This window comes from Mustela nigripes, chromosome 5 (assembly GCF_022355385.1).
Source record: "Mustela nigripes isolate SB6536 chromosome 5, MUSNIG.SB6536, whole genome shotgun sequence".
Classification (NCBI taxonomy): Eukaryota; Metazoa; Chordata; class Mammalia; order Carnivora; family Mustelidae; genus Mustela; species Mustela nigripes.
The window spans coordinates 124651709-124665486 of NC_081561.1; positions in this window are offsets into that span (position 1 = coordinate 124651709).

The following is a 13778-nucleotide window of genomic DNA, read 5'->3' on the forward strand; positions in this document are numbered from 1 at the left end:
CGCTGCCAGCGAAGGGTCAGTGCAGCAAACCAGCAGGAAATAGAATGGTCGGCAGAAAGGGTAAGAAAGAAACCTATCCTTTCTCAGACAAGAGCTGTGTTTCCACCCTGGTCCTCTGCTTCAAAGGGCAGCTGCTTCACAGGGAGAGTATTTGACCAAATCCGGTTTGCACGTTTGAAATAAGAAGACCATTTCTCAATCTCTGAGGCAGAGTCCTAGAAGGCCCCCATTCCTAGCAGCCTTGACACACTCTTTCTCTCATGCTCTGGCAGTCCAGGCTGTTCTGGTTGTCCCAGCTGACTGCAGACCCTTTGGGAAGGACGGGTGTTGCAGATGCCCCAGACCTGCCCTCCACTTGGGACAGTTTTGCAGACCTTTGCATAAGAAGAGATTGCACAAGCCTGCATGTGTGAGGTTAAGGGAAGAAAAAGGGAAGAGTGTTTTCTGCGTATGACTGGGACCCTGATATTCATTGGCCTGGCTGTTTCAGCTGAGTTTTGTGGATTAGGAGGCCAAGTCATGTCAGCACTAGAAACCTCCCTGGTCTCAGTCATATGTGCTACCCCACCTCTTCCCCGCAGCCCATACCATTCCTTTAAGAGAACCCTCCTTGTTTCATGCTTTTACAGATCGCAGCTGTTCTAAGTGGTGTCTTGGGTGACACCCCACTCACGCTGCCCAACAGAAGCCGAGAAGTCCAGGGCCCGGCTCTGTGGCCTCCATCTTCTGCCCTGCTCTGGTTTCCCGAGCTGGGCAGGAAGCAGGACTCACTGTGAGGGCCGCAGTCTGGTGTCTGGCAGCAGTGGCGCGTCCATCCTGCCTGGTGGTTCGGGGAAGGAATGTTGGTCACATGAATGCCAGGGTGGCTGTGTAATGTGGGAGACAGTGAGTGCCATGTTCCCACACTGAAAGTCATGATGACACTGTTAAAAACGACTGGTGGGTGGGGGAAAGTGAAAGAAAAAGAAGAGGGGGAACAGAAACCAAAGTGAGCCAGAGAAGGATCAAGCTAGGGTAACGGCCAATGCGTGAAGAGAGGCCCAGGATGGGATGGGCCTGGAAGAGACTCAGGGAAAGGTGGGCGAATGAGACCTTGAGTAGGAGGTAGGAAATTAGATCAAGGAAAGCACAATGAGACATGAAGAGAGAACATGTTCACTTGTCTGAAGAAATGGCAGGTGATCTGTCAACACATACGCCAACCTGGTGTGTTGAAGCTGGGTCCAGGGACACTCCTGGGTGCATCAGCTTCAAGGCCTCAAATACAGGCAAGTTAAGACCCTGGCAAGGAACTCTGTGCCTGCTCATGGCCTAACAACATTCAGGCAGAAAGGGCCTGTGAAACTGTTAGGAGAAAAAAAGAGGATGTGAGTGAGGGAAAATGTCGCGGGAGAGACCTATATGCAGTCACAGCCCTTCCCTGAGCCAATCCCCACACGTCCCATCATCTTGCAGGTGATGAGAAGAAGTAGAAGCCATGGCTTTTGGCTTCAAAAAACTCCCAGTCCAGGAGAAGGGACAAGATGTAGATACACAAAGCCATACATAACAGCAATATTCTTGGCACTGTTCAGATGAACACAATAAGAGAAGACCAGTTGAAAGAAAAAAATGAATGCATAAGATAATCAAAGAAATGAAATACAGAAAGGCTTTCTTGACAATGTCCCCATGTGGAAATTAAAAAAAAAAAAAAAAAAAAAAAGCAGGAATGAAGTTAAATGATATGGATCGAATTGCATGAAAAATGTTAAACTGAACCCAGAAGCTTCCCTGGGCTTGAGGACAGCACCCCACAGGCCCCAGGTCCAAGCAAAGAGCAGGGCCCCAACTGCCAAATCCAGTCTTCCAGGTGAGTTGGATCTACAGAGATGTGCTATTCAAGTCAATATTCAACATTTCTCTTTCTCTTTTTTTTTAATTGGCAGACTTTGGAATCCCATCGAGCATTAAAAGCCACAAGGAAAGACTGGTCAGAAGGTTCCTGGAGTGGGACAGCCTGCTGGCATGGAAGCAAGACTTGCCTTAGTCTGAGACACATGTTGGAAGACAACCTGAGATTAAAGATCAGATGAGTAACCGAGGTTGGAGGGGGGCCAGGTCGGGGAGGAGGGGGTTGTATACGTCTGAGTCAAAGAGGCAAGGGCATTCAACTTGCAATTGAGAAAAATGGATAGTGAAGGTGTCGGTAATTGCAACAACATTTATTGAGTGTGGACCGTGTGCGTGCCAGGTGCTGTTCTAAGCACTTCACACGCATTAGTTTACACAGCCCTCACTACCACCCCACGAGGTATTTATTATATTGTTATTTGCATTTTATACGTGAGGAAGCTCAGACACAGGGAGATCAGGCAATTACCTAATGGAAGGCAGCCTAGGACTCTAATTAAATTCTTTAACACTCTCTCTGAAGCCACGGAAAACTCAATGTTCCTGCATCTGCCAATCTTTGTTATTTAACCTGGTCACAGAGACATTGTAGATGATCAAGAGTTTGCGTTGTCATTTTGAGAGTATTAGCATTATTATTAAGGCACTGCTTTTCTCCAGCAACACCGAACGTGTGCTCACTTTCTCATGCAGTAGCACAAGGCCTTTCAGAAATTTACAGCGGCTCATCAAATAAAGAACACTGTGTTTGCAGCAGACAACACTGCCAAGGGAATCTTCTCTCAAGAGAAGAGAGGTCTCTTTCTGACACACCTTTACAGTCTTTTTATAAGGTTCAGGGGATGACAGTCTTCTTTCTTATAAAAAGGCTCCCTGCTCAGAATAGCCAGCTTTTTGCCCTCCCCGAAGCCTCTCCCACAAAGACCAAACCAGGGGACCCAGCCGACTCAGAAATCGGGTTTTGAGTCTAAGAGGTAGCAGATAGAGAAATAGATAGCAAATACATCTGTTTTCACAGGAGCCTGTTGTTCTCTGTACTAACTGCTCTAAAAACGACATGAAACTGGCCACACATTAGTTTTGGTTCTCATGACTAAATCAAGGAATGGCATGATGGTGCTGTGTCATTAGAAATGAAACCAGTTCTTAAACAAGAGAATAGGGCCGACATTTTAATACCCTAAACGATTTCATAGAAAAATCAAAGCTGAAACTTCAACAACCCAGCCCTGAACACCTGCTGCTTGAGTTTGGTTCTGAACCAGTGAAACTTCTTTCCTGCGTTGAAGATGAGAGACGGGTCCTGACATGCCCAGCGCTCAGGGTGGCCAGGGACGTCTCTTTCCATCTGCTGTTCTGCTCAGCAAAGCAGCAGCTCAGTCTTGGCTCTGACAAGACTGACGAGATTTGACACTTGAAGGAAATACAAAAAGTATCTGGTTTTGTTTTTTTCAAATATGTAACCTTATATATTTTGAGATATATATATATATATATATATATATATATATATAGTATATTCAGATATATGAATTTGACCTTCCATGAGGGTACTGTTATCCACATATTTTCAGATAAAGAAATTGAGCCCTGAAGAGGTTAAGTGACTGACCTAGAAGCAGGCAAACTGGGGTTCTAAGCAGAAGTTTTCTTGTCTATATCTGCATTGCTTCTAATTTGGCTTTTATCATGATAATAATGATGTTGATGTAGGTTGCCTCCTCCTCAGTGTTATTTCCCCCTTCTCCCATCACAGCAGCCCCATTTTGCCTTGAGGGAACCTCAGTTCCTCCCCTTTCTCCAGCACGTGGATGCATCCAGCTCCCAGGTGTGCACCCTGGCGAGCGTAAGCCAATCAGAGCGGCCATCACCTGGCCACAGAGATTGGCTCCGGGGTGGGCATATGTCCCAGTCTGGACCAATGAGGTTTGAGGAAATGTTTGCTAGAGCTTCTGGGGAGAAGCTTCGTCAGCCTTCTGTTGGGTAACCGGGAGAAACAATCCTTCTTTTCCTGGATGTGTCTTAGAGAAAACAAGGTCCAAAATTCTCTCAGTTGTCTGCGCCCCCGGGGGAAGTGCCTGCCTGAGGATGAAGCAGCAAACAGAACAGGCACTGCTGTGAACAAAACAGATATGGAGCTGGTACCGGGAGGAGGGTGTCAGTTCCAAGACGGCACTCTGGAGTTCCCAAGGGACAAGCCAATGCAGTGGCTGTGTTTGCTTAAGCCAGTTTGAGTTTGCTATTTGTTACATGAAAAATCATAACCAGTGATGCCGCTGGGCATCACTCCCAGTAACAGCTGATTATTGCTCTGGTGTCTCAGTCCATAGCGTAAAACCTATTTGAACGAAATGACCAATCCTTCCAAATTAATCATTTCTGGAGTATGCCCATCTCTGGTGCCAGACTTTCCAGAGAGGACTCACAGTTTCCTGATGCCAGGATCTGGCTCTCTCATCTTCCTGTTCCATGTGGTCTTAGTCCGTGTGCTTCCAGCACCCTCCACGGTGACAAGAGCTGCGCGGGCTCTGCTGAGGGAACCAGCGGGCGAGTGGGCAGCTCGCTGTAGGTCTTGGGCACCACCACTGGCAGGGAAAGTAGTGCCAAGACAGGGTTTTGTCACAACATGTTTTCATTGTAATGTAAAATCAGATGGGAGGTTCTTTGGAACACAGTTATGTAAATGATTATCTCACCAGTTCTTTGCCAGAATGCCAAGTTCCAAGGAATCTTGGCACCCCTCTGAGGATCTTTATTTGCTAGCAGTTGACTCTCAAAGAGGTTTTTAGAGATTGGGCTTCAAAGATTATAAAGTCCCATGGGGCTGAAAATCTGAGAGGAACTGGTTTTGCAATTCTACTCAATCTTGGTTTCTCTTGAAAAATTCTGTTATTGTCAGTCCTGGCCAATATGACTAAGCAGAGGCAGAAGCACAGTCCAAACAGTTCAAAGAATCCTGTAGCCATCCTACGGCGTCCAACAGCAGAGAAAGCATACCAAGTGCAGAGGGATGCGATGTGGGAAGGAGAGCTCTCACTCTCCCCCGCCCGCCCCCCCCCCCCCGCCCCCAGAAAATACAAAACCGGCAGCATGTCTTGACTGAAAGATTCTCTCCATCTCTGCAATAACCGTGTAACACATTCATCCACATTCATCCAGCCGGTCACGCTGGAGGCCTGCTGGGTTCCCGGCATTGCTCTCGCGGCTGAGGGAGCAGAACTGACAGTGGAATGTGTCCCACACATTCCGGGACCCTTGTTGCTCGGGCCGCTGGAGGAGCCTTCACATGGACTGGCCCTGCTTTCTCTCTTGCCCTCTCCTTCCATAGAGTAGCCTCAAAGATTTCTTTGAAACACCAATACTTCCCTGTTTAAAACCCTCCAATGGGTTCCCATCACTCCTTAATTAAAATCCTGTCTCCTCAGCCCCTCTGCGGGGCTGTGCACCTCTTTGCCTCTTTGGCCTCTTCTCATATCCCATGTGAGTTCCTCACAGGTGCATAAATCATATATAATTTATACAGCTGCTACCTCCCCCCTCCCCACCAGGAAGTGGAGCTTAATTCTCCCCAAGTGACTTGCGTCCAAACAACAGAGTAGGGGGAGGGGGAATAAGGTTGCCTTACAGGGATGGGGGGTGCGGGGAGACTGGCCAACAGTGCTTTGCCAGGTGTTCAAGGTTGCTGTCTCTGCCATGTCTCGTGCATGGTCCGTACCCCCTGCTGTGATGTGATGACAAGGACACTTCACCTCTGTGGGTTTCCTCCCATAACCCATAGCCCTGGTGTAATCCATTGAGAAGAAAGCACCAGGCAAACCCATATAGAGGGCACTCTATAAAATACTGTCTAGTCTCCTCAGATCTGCCAAACTTCATGAAAAACAAAACTAAAAACTATCACAGGCCAGAGTGATTAAGGAGATATAAAAATTACTTGTAGGGATGCCTGGATAGCTCAGTGGGTTAAGCCTCTGCCTTCGGCTCAGGTCATGATCCCGGGGTCCTGGGATCGAGTCCCGCATCAGGCTCCTTGCTCAGCGGGGAGCCTGTTTCTCTCTTTGCCTCTGTCTGCCTCTCTGCCTACTTGTGATTTCTCTCTCTGACAAATAAATAAATAAAATCTTAAAAAAAAAATCCCTTGCAATGTGGTAAGTGAGATCCTGGAACAGAATAACGAAGTTAGTGAAAGATCTAAGGAAACTGGAGATTCAGATTTTAATGAAAAGTATTAGACTTTAGTTAAGGTATCAGTGCCGGTTCATTAATTAAGCTATTATAACATAAATATGCCATTCTAAGGTCAGATGCTGGCAACAGGAGGAACTGGGTGAGGGGTATGTGAGAACTCTGTATCTTTGCAGCTTTTCTGTGAATATAAAACTATTCTAAAATTAAAGGTTTACTGAAATACAAGTTCAGGCCTGTTGCCAAGAGCAGAGCCTGCATTCCGTTGGTTTTATGGTGTACTCACAAAGCACTTCAAATCCTGCTGGACACAAGGAAGACACTTAAAACCCTTGGACAATGAGTAGATGAATACAGACGTGGAGACCATGAGCAAAGCATTCAGGTGTACGGGCTGACTCCAGAGAAAAGGGGGGATGTGGGGGTGGTCATGAGAGAACGTGAGGGCAGGCTTGGTTAGCTTTAGTGAGGTGGACTCAGATCTGCTCCCCTGAAACGTAAGTTCCTTGTCTGCCGCACGTGGAACTGTGCCTGGAACATAGTAACTGTTCAGAAGTGTGTGGATGGGTGCCTGCCTGGGTACACGGGCAAGGAAGGTCCTGCTGGAACCCCAGTTGAACTCTAGAACCACTGTTGTCAAGTGGGGTTTGCATTTCTGTTTGCATTTCTGTTGCATTCTGCTGGATTTGCATTTCTGTACGTGGTGATGACTGTGTTTGCCTCGGAGGCCTCTGGAAGTCATGCAGATGTCAGCTTCGGTTTTCAGTGGTCTTCATGTCATCTGCAGGCACCAAAGAGCTGGGTATAAGCTTAGATCCTTGAAGCACGTCTTGATGGTATCGACTGGTAGGTCTGCGGACACCCAGGAGGGAATGCCTTCTTCTCCTTACTCTGTTCTGGTGTCTGGTTACCCCCAGCAGGAGCTCCTCGCTCTGTGGGAATGGCTAGAGTTAGCAGGGCTTTCAAGCTTTCAGTATAGTCTCAGATAGTGTGAGGAGATAGTTTAGAGGGATACTGGATTTTCCTGTAAGCATCTCTTGACATTCTTCCTTAATGGTCCTAAATGCTCAATATATTTCTTTGCATATAAACTTGTTTATGAAAAAATTCACATTTGGGGAAAATCCTACCCAATTATGTACCCATTAATAGGAATAGAGCAAATTGGGTATTCGTATCAAACAACGTCCAAATATATAGTGAAAAAAGGAATCCAGAACAGTGAGCATGGGATGGCACTTTACTATATGTGGGCTGTGTGTCACACACAGGTGTTACGAATGCCTCACAAGAAACCGGTGAATGAGGAGACTTCTGTGAAAGACACACAGGAGGAAGGAGAGAGACTTTCACTCGACATATTTAGAGATTCAAAATTTTTTGAATTTTGTATATGGACAGCATATTCGAAATTAAAAATGAACTTTAAAAAATGATTCCAGAGGGAAAAAAATTTGAGTTATGGCTAGAGGTTAGAATAATCTCTTTTTCTGATTTGTGCTTGAATTATCTCTGAGCCTTTTGCTTTGTGCAGAACCTGTCCTCACATGTCCAGTAATGAATGGGCAGGTAGGATTTTCTGCCTGACAAGTCCTAGCTTTTAATGTCCTCATCAAATAAGGCTTTCCATGGAGTGGTAGAAGTACACAAATGGCTTGAAGAAAAGCAGTGTTCCCCGTAGCTCGTTTATTCTAAGGTAGGAATTAATTATAAAAATAAATCCTATAGTTATTTTGTAAATAGCACTCTTTTTCTGTTAAAAAGCATTAAGAGCTTAAATATAAGACATTTAAAAATCATCTCAAGCATTAATAATTAATCATACTAATACATCTGTAGGGGATTTCCCTTGGAATCAATGAGCAAAAAATCCCTCCAATAAATAACTGATTGATAATTTAATAGAGATAAATATTTCACTAGGATCAATTTCTGCTTTTAAGCAATTTTCTGTTCTCTCGCACTCCAAAGCAATATGGTTTCAAATTCCAAAGGTAACTCCTTTCTTAGTTCTGAGGGAATTCATGTCCGAGATACATGTAAGCAAACTGCGTTATTTAAAACTAGAGAGCGTTTAGGAGAAGGTAAATTTCAATCACAATTCAGCTAACTTCAGGAGAAAGGATGTTCAGTGTCTTGCATAGATGTCACTAGTTAGATTTCACTACTAGGTTAAGCCAAATGTAAAACATTTAAGTTCAGTTGTCTTTTATAAGGTTTCAATTTTTTTTTTTTAAGATTTTTTTATTTATTTGACAGAGATTACAAGAAGGCAGAGAGGCAGGCAGAGAGAAAGGAAGGGAAGCAGGCTCCCCGCTGAGCAGAGAGCCCAAAACAGGGTTCAATCCCAGGACCCTGGGATCATGACCTGAGCCGAAGGTAGAGGCTTTAACCCACTGAGCCACCCAGGCGCCCCTCAGCTGTCATTTAAAAAAAAAAAAAAAGCTTCACAGAGCAAGGATGGCAGATGTAAGAACAGCAGCAAGAACATCCCCTGGGTGTTTGCTGGAAATGCAGAAGTTCGGGGCTGTCCCAGCTACCCACAGGCAACACAGGCTGCTTTAAATGAGAGTCTCAGGCGGGGATCACTATCCTGCTCAAGTCTGAGAAGCTCTGGACTAACTTTAACTATTTCCAGATTCAGGTTATACCCTTCAGTGAACGCCACGTAACCTTTAGCAATGAAAATAATATAATTTTTTAAAAGATTTTATTTATTTATTGGACAGAGAGAGATCACAAGTAGGCAGAGAGGCAGGCAGAGAGAGAGAGGAGGAAGCAGGCTCCCTGCCGAGAAGAGAGCGCGATACGGGGCTTGATCCCGAATCCCGAGACTGTGACCTGAGACCGTGACCTGAGCTGAGGGCAGAGGGTCAACCCACTGAGCCACTCAGGCGCCCCAAGATAATATAACTTCTTTGAGATGAGAGTTGCATTATCAGAAAAGACTATAATAGTCATTGTTCCCACCCTCCTGTTACTTGTGAAAACAACCTTCCTCTTTTCTGAATTCATCCCTTCCATGCCTTCCTGGACCATCCATTACCCCTTCCAACAGGATGATCACCTCTTTTTCCACGGCTTCCTTCCCTTTCACCAATGACACAAAGGTCTCCCTCTTGCATAAACATACATGTCCACACACATTTCCTCTCCACCATGCTAACGGCTCAGCTACAATCATTTTTTTCCCCATCACTACATTTCTCAAGAGCAGTCTGCAACCAGATAGCTGTCAGACCTGAATCCGTTCTCCCCAAGGCCCCGAGTATTTAACTGCTGGCTCCATAGGCCTGGTCTCTGTGACTTCCCCAGATCTATCAGGAGTGTATGAATTCTTTCTTTAGCACCATCATCTCCAGCATCTGCCTTCTTCCTCCTTTTGCTACCGGAGCATGGGCATTCCCCTTAGCTTAGCTGAAGGTCATCTCTTCTCTTTCTAACCCTATATCTTTGCTGTGTGTTCTCTCTCCCCAACTCCCTTCTGTTTCAAAGTTCACTTCCATGCAGCAAAGTTCCCAGTGTCTTCTTCAGCGCTGCCCTCCCTAGAACTCCAGTAGTCTTGTATTGTTTTCATTCATTTAATATTTATGGAGAGTCTATGACATGCCATTGCACTGTGTTAGGCACTGGGAAACAAAGCAGACACAATCCTGTCCTCACGGAACTTATAGCCCACGTGGTCATGTCAAGCAGTTAATACAAGTGAGATAGACACCAAGAAGTAGAGTGAGCTGGGGAGGGGGGTGTACGATAATCCATCCCTTATCCACAGTTTCACTTTCCATGTGTTCAGCTACCTGTGGTGAGCCGTGGTCCAGAAGCAGATAATCAACTTTCTAACACAGCCTCAGAACGTCAGTAGTAGCCTTAACCCTATGTCAGAACGCCTACACCATTCAGCTCATATCATCTCATCCATCACGTAGATATTTTATACCTCACATTACAAGAAGGGTGAGTACAGTTTACTAAGATATTTTGAGAGAGGGAGAAAAACTACATTCACATAACTTGTTGTACCATATATTGTTATACTTGTTCTATTTGATTGTAATTACTGTTAATCTCTTACTGTGCCTAATTTATAGATTAAATTTTATCATTGCTATTTATGTATGGGAAAAACATAGTATACATAGGGTTCAGTACTATCTAGTTTCAGCATCCACTGGGGATGTATACCCTGTGGATAAGGGAGACTACTGTATAAACGAATCTAGTTTAGGGAGTAGGGTTACCAGATAAAATACAAGAGATTGAGTTAAAGCTGAATTTCAGATAAACAACAAATTCCTTTTAGTATAACTATGCCCCAAATATTGCATGGGGTACACTTATACTAAAAATAATTTATCTGAAATTCAATTTTAACTGGGCATGTTGTATTTTTTTTTAATATTTTTATTTATTTGAGAGAGAGAGAGAGCATGAGTTGTGGAGGGGGCAGACTCCCTGCTGAGCATGGAACCCAATGTGGGGCTCAAACCTAGGACCTGGACATTATGACCTGAGCCGAAGTCAGACCCTTAATCGACTGAGCCATCCAGGTGCCCCAGGCATTTTATATTTTTATCTGCTACATCTGGCAACCCTACCACGAAGGGATTGGTCAGATTGGTAAGGAAAGTCCTTAGGAATGGAGATAAAGGATGAGTAGGAATTAGTAAGCAAATAAGGGTGATAAGAGAGGGGAGACGTTCCAGGAAGAAGAAGTAGTTGAGGCAAGAGTTTGCAATGAGAGTTTCATGCTTTTCAGAATCTTAAAGAGGTATAAGGTGGTTAGTTCATGAAGGAGGGGAGTGCTGGGAATTCATCTAGTGAGGAGAAACCACCTCTTGCAATGCCTGCATCATGGTAAGGATTCTGGAGTACCCTAAAGACCATAGGAAACCATTTAAAGATTTCAGGCAGAGGAGAAAATGGACCTAAAATGGACCAATGTGATGGTGTTGATGTTTTTGTTTTTGTTTTTGTTTTTTTTTTTGCCCATACCACCAAGAAGCAATCCTCTGAAACCAGCAGGATGTACAAGTCTACTCAATTCTGACACTACTGCATCAGATGGGGTCCTATTCCACAGGTTAAGGGTCTATCCCCACAAAATTGCCTCCCTACCCCGACTTCTTCTGACAAACCAGCTGTAGTTGGGAGGTTCCCTTGACCCCCTCCTCCCTGGGTTCAATTAATTTGCTAAAGGAGCTCACAGAACTCAGTGAAAAATTTCACTAACAAGATTACCAGTTTATTATGAAAAACTATAACTCAGGAAAAGACAGATGGAAGAGGTGCTTAGGGCAAGGTATATGGGAAGTGGTGCCTCTGTTCCCCAATTGCCATGTGTTTACCAACCCAGAAGCTCTCCGAATCACCTTTTGAATTTTTATGGAGGCTTTATTACAGAGGCCTGACTAGGCCATTGGTGACTGTAGACTGATTCCATCTCCAGCCACTCTCTCCTCCCTGGAAGTTAAGGGAGGTAGGGCTGAAAGTTCCAACCCTCTAATCACATGGTTGGTTCTCTTGACAACCAACCCCCATCCTTAGGTGTGGCTGCCTCATGCAACAAAAGACACCTTTATGGCTGTCATCACTTAGGAAATTCCAAGGGTTTCAGGAGCCCTGCACCAGAAACAGGAAGACCAAGCTTGTATTTCTTATAATAAATCACAATACCACAGGACCAGAGCCAAAGTTTTCAATCATTTTTCTAGCTACCACATGAAGAAAGGAATTGAAGGGGGCAAGAGGATATGTGGGAACTCATTTGAGGCTACTGTGATAGTCCAGACATGTTAGTGACTTGATCATGGCAGCTTTCTCTCACCGGTCCCCAGACTCAGCCTGTCTAACCCTCCCAACACACTGCCATCAGCATCATCACCTCAAAATTTGCTCTGAACATATGCTCTACTAAAAATATTGGGGCATCAGGGTGGCTCAGTGGGTTAGGCCTCTGCCTTCGGCTCGGGTCATGATCCCAGGGTCCTGGGATGGAGCACCACATCTGGCTCTCTGCTCAGCGGGGAGCCTGCTTCTCCCTCTATCTCTGCCTGCCTCTCTGCCTACTTGTGATCTCTCTCTCTGTGTCAAATAAATAAACAAAATCTTAAAAAAAAGATTCAGTAGCTCCTATAGCACACCAAAAACAATCTCAACCTTGTCAGAGCAGAACATACCGTTCCTGTCTTATCTTTCCCTCTTTCCTGCAAGTGACACGTTCCAGCCCAGTTGGCTGTTTTCTCTGAGCTTTTATCATGTGGCTCTACCTGGCTCACTGTCACTTTCTTTCCCTCTCTTCCCAATTTCATTCTTATTATTTTTTTTTTTTTAAGATTTATTGGAGGGGCGCCTGGGTTGCTCAGTGGCTTGGGCCTCTGCCTTCGGCTCAGGTCATAATCTCAGGGTCCTGGGATCGAGTCCCTCATTGGGCTCTCTGCTCAGCAGGGAGCCTCCTTCCTCCTCTCTCTCTGCTTGCCTCTCTGCCTACTTGTGATCTCTGTCAAATAAATAAATAAAATCTTTTAAAAATATTTATTGGAGAGAGAGAGAGAGAGAATCTCAAGCAGACTCCCTGATGAGTGTGGAGCCTGAGGCAGGGCTTGACCCCACAACCTTGAGATCAAGACCTGAACTGAAATCAAGAATCAGGTGTTTAACTGACTGAGCCACCCATGCACCCCACTTTCCAATTTCTTAGAGAAAGAATTTCCTTTTAAGCTCCAGGTCAAAAGTCTTCTTAGTGAAGGTTTTAATAACCTACTCAGATGTTACAGAAAGGCATGCATTCATGTTTAATAAGGCCTTGTCATGTGTCAGGCACTATTAGAGGTATGAAGCTTACATTCTCTTGTGAGAAAGCCAAGACTACTGTAGCAAGTGGATCCTGGACCCGTTCTGCCTGGGTTTAAATCTGGGCTCTAATACTCACCTCATAACGTTAGTAAGTTTACTTAAACTATCCCATGCCTCAGTTTCTCCATGGGGATACTATCAGTTAACTATCTCCTAAAGCTTTGAAATTAAATGAGCTAATTTTTGAAACAGTGTCTGGGACACTGTAAACATTCTGTAACTATAAACTACATAGCCATATATACACGGAGTCCATAAAGGAATGAATTTGCCATAGTTAGAGGACCAGATGGGGTAGGAGGTCAGGATAGACATAATAAAATAGCAAAGGCTGAGCAATGAGGTCAGAAGCAGGGACCAGATCAAGCAGAATTTGGTAAGGATTTTAGATCTATTTTGTGTAGCATAGAAAGACAACGGGACATTCTGATCAAGGAATGGCCATGATGTCACTCGTGTTTTGAGAAGGTCATTATACTTTGAAGACTGAAAAAGAGCAAGAATGGAAGCAATGAGACCAGATGGGAGGCTCTGCTGTAGTCCAAGGGAGACGGCAGGTGCTTAGACTTTGGTGGTAATGGTGGAAGTGGTAAGAAATCAATATATCCAGGGTATATTTTAAGGTAGACTCACTAGGACTTGCTGATAGATACGTATATGAAGAGGAGAAAGGAAGTAAAAATACAGGTTATAGGCTTTGGCGCTGGGCAGTGTTTATTAAGATGGGAAAGAGTGGGAGAGGTACAGGTTGAGGGGAAAGTCAGAAGTTCTGCTTTGACCAAATAAAATTTTAATTGTCTATGACACATCTAAAATGGGTGTCAAGCAGGTGGCTGGATGTTAAG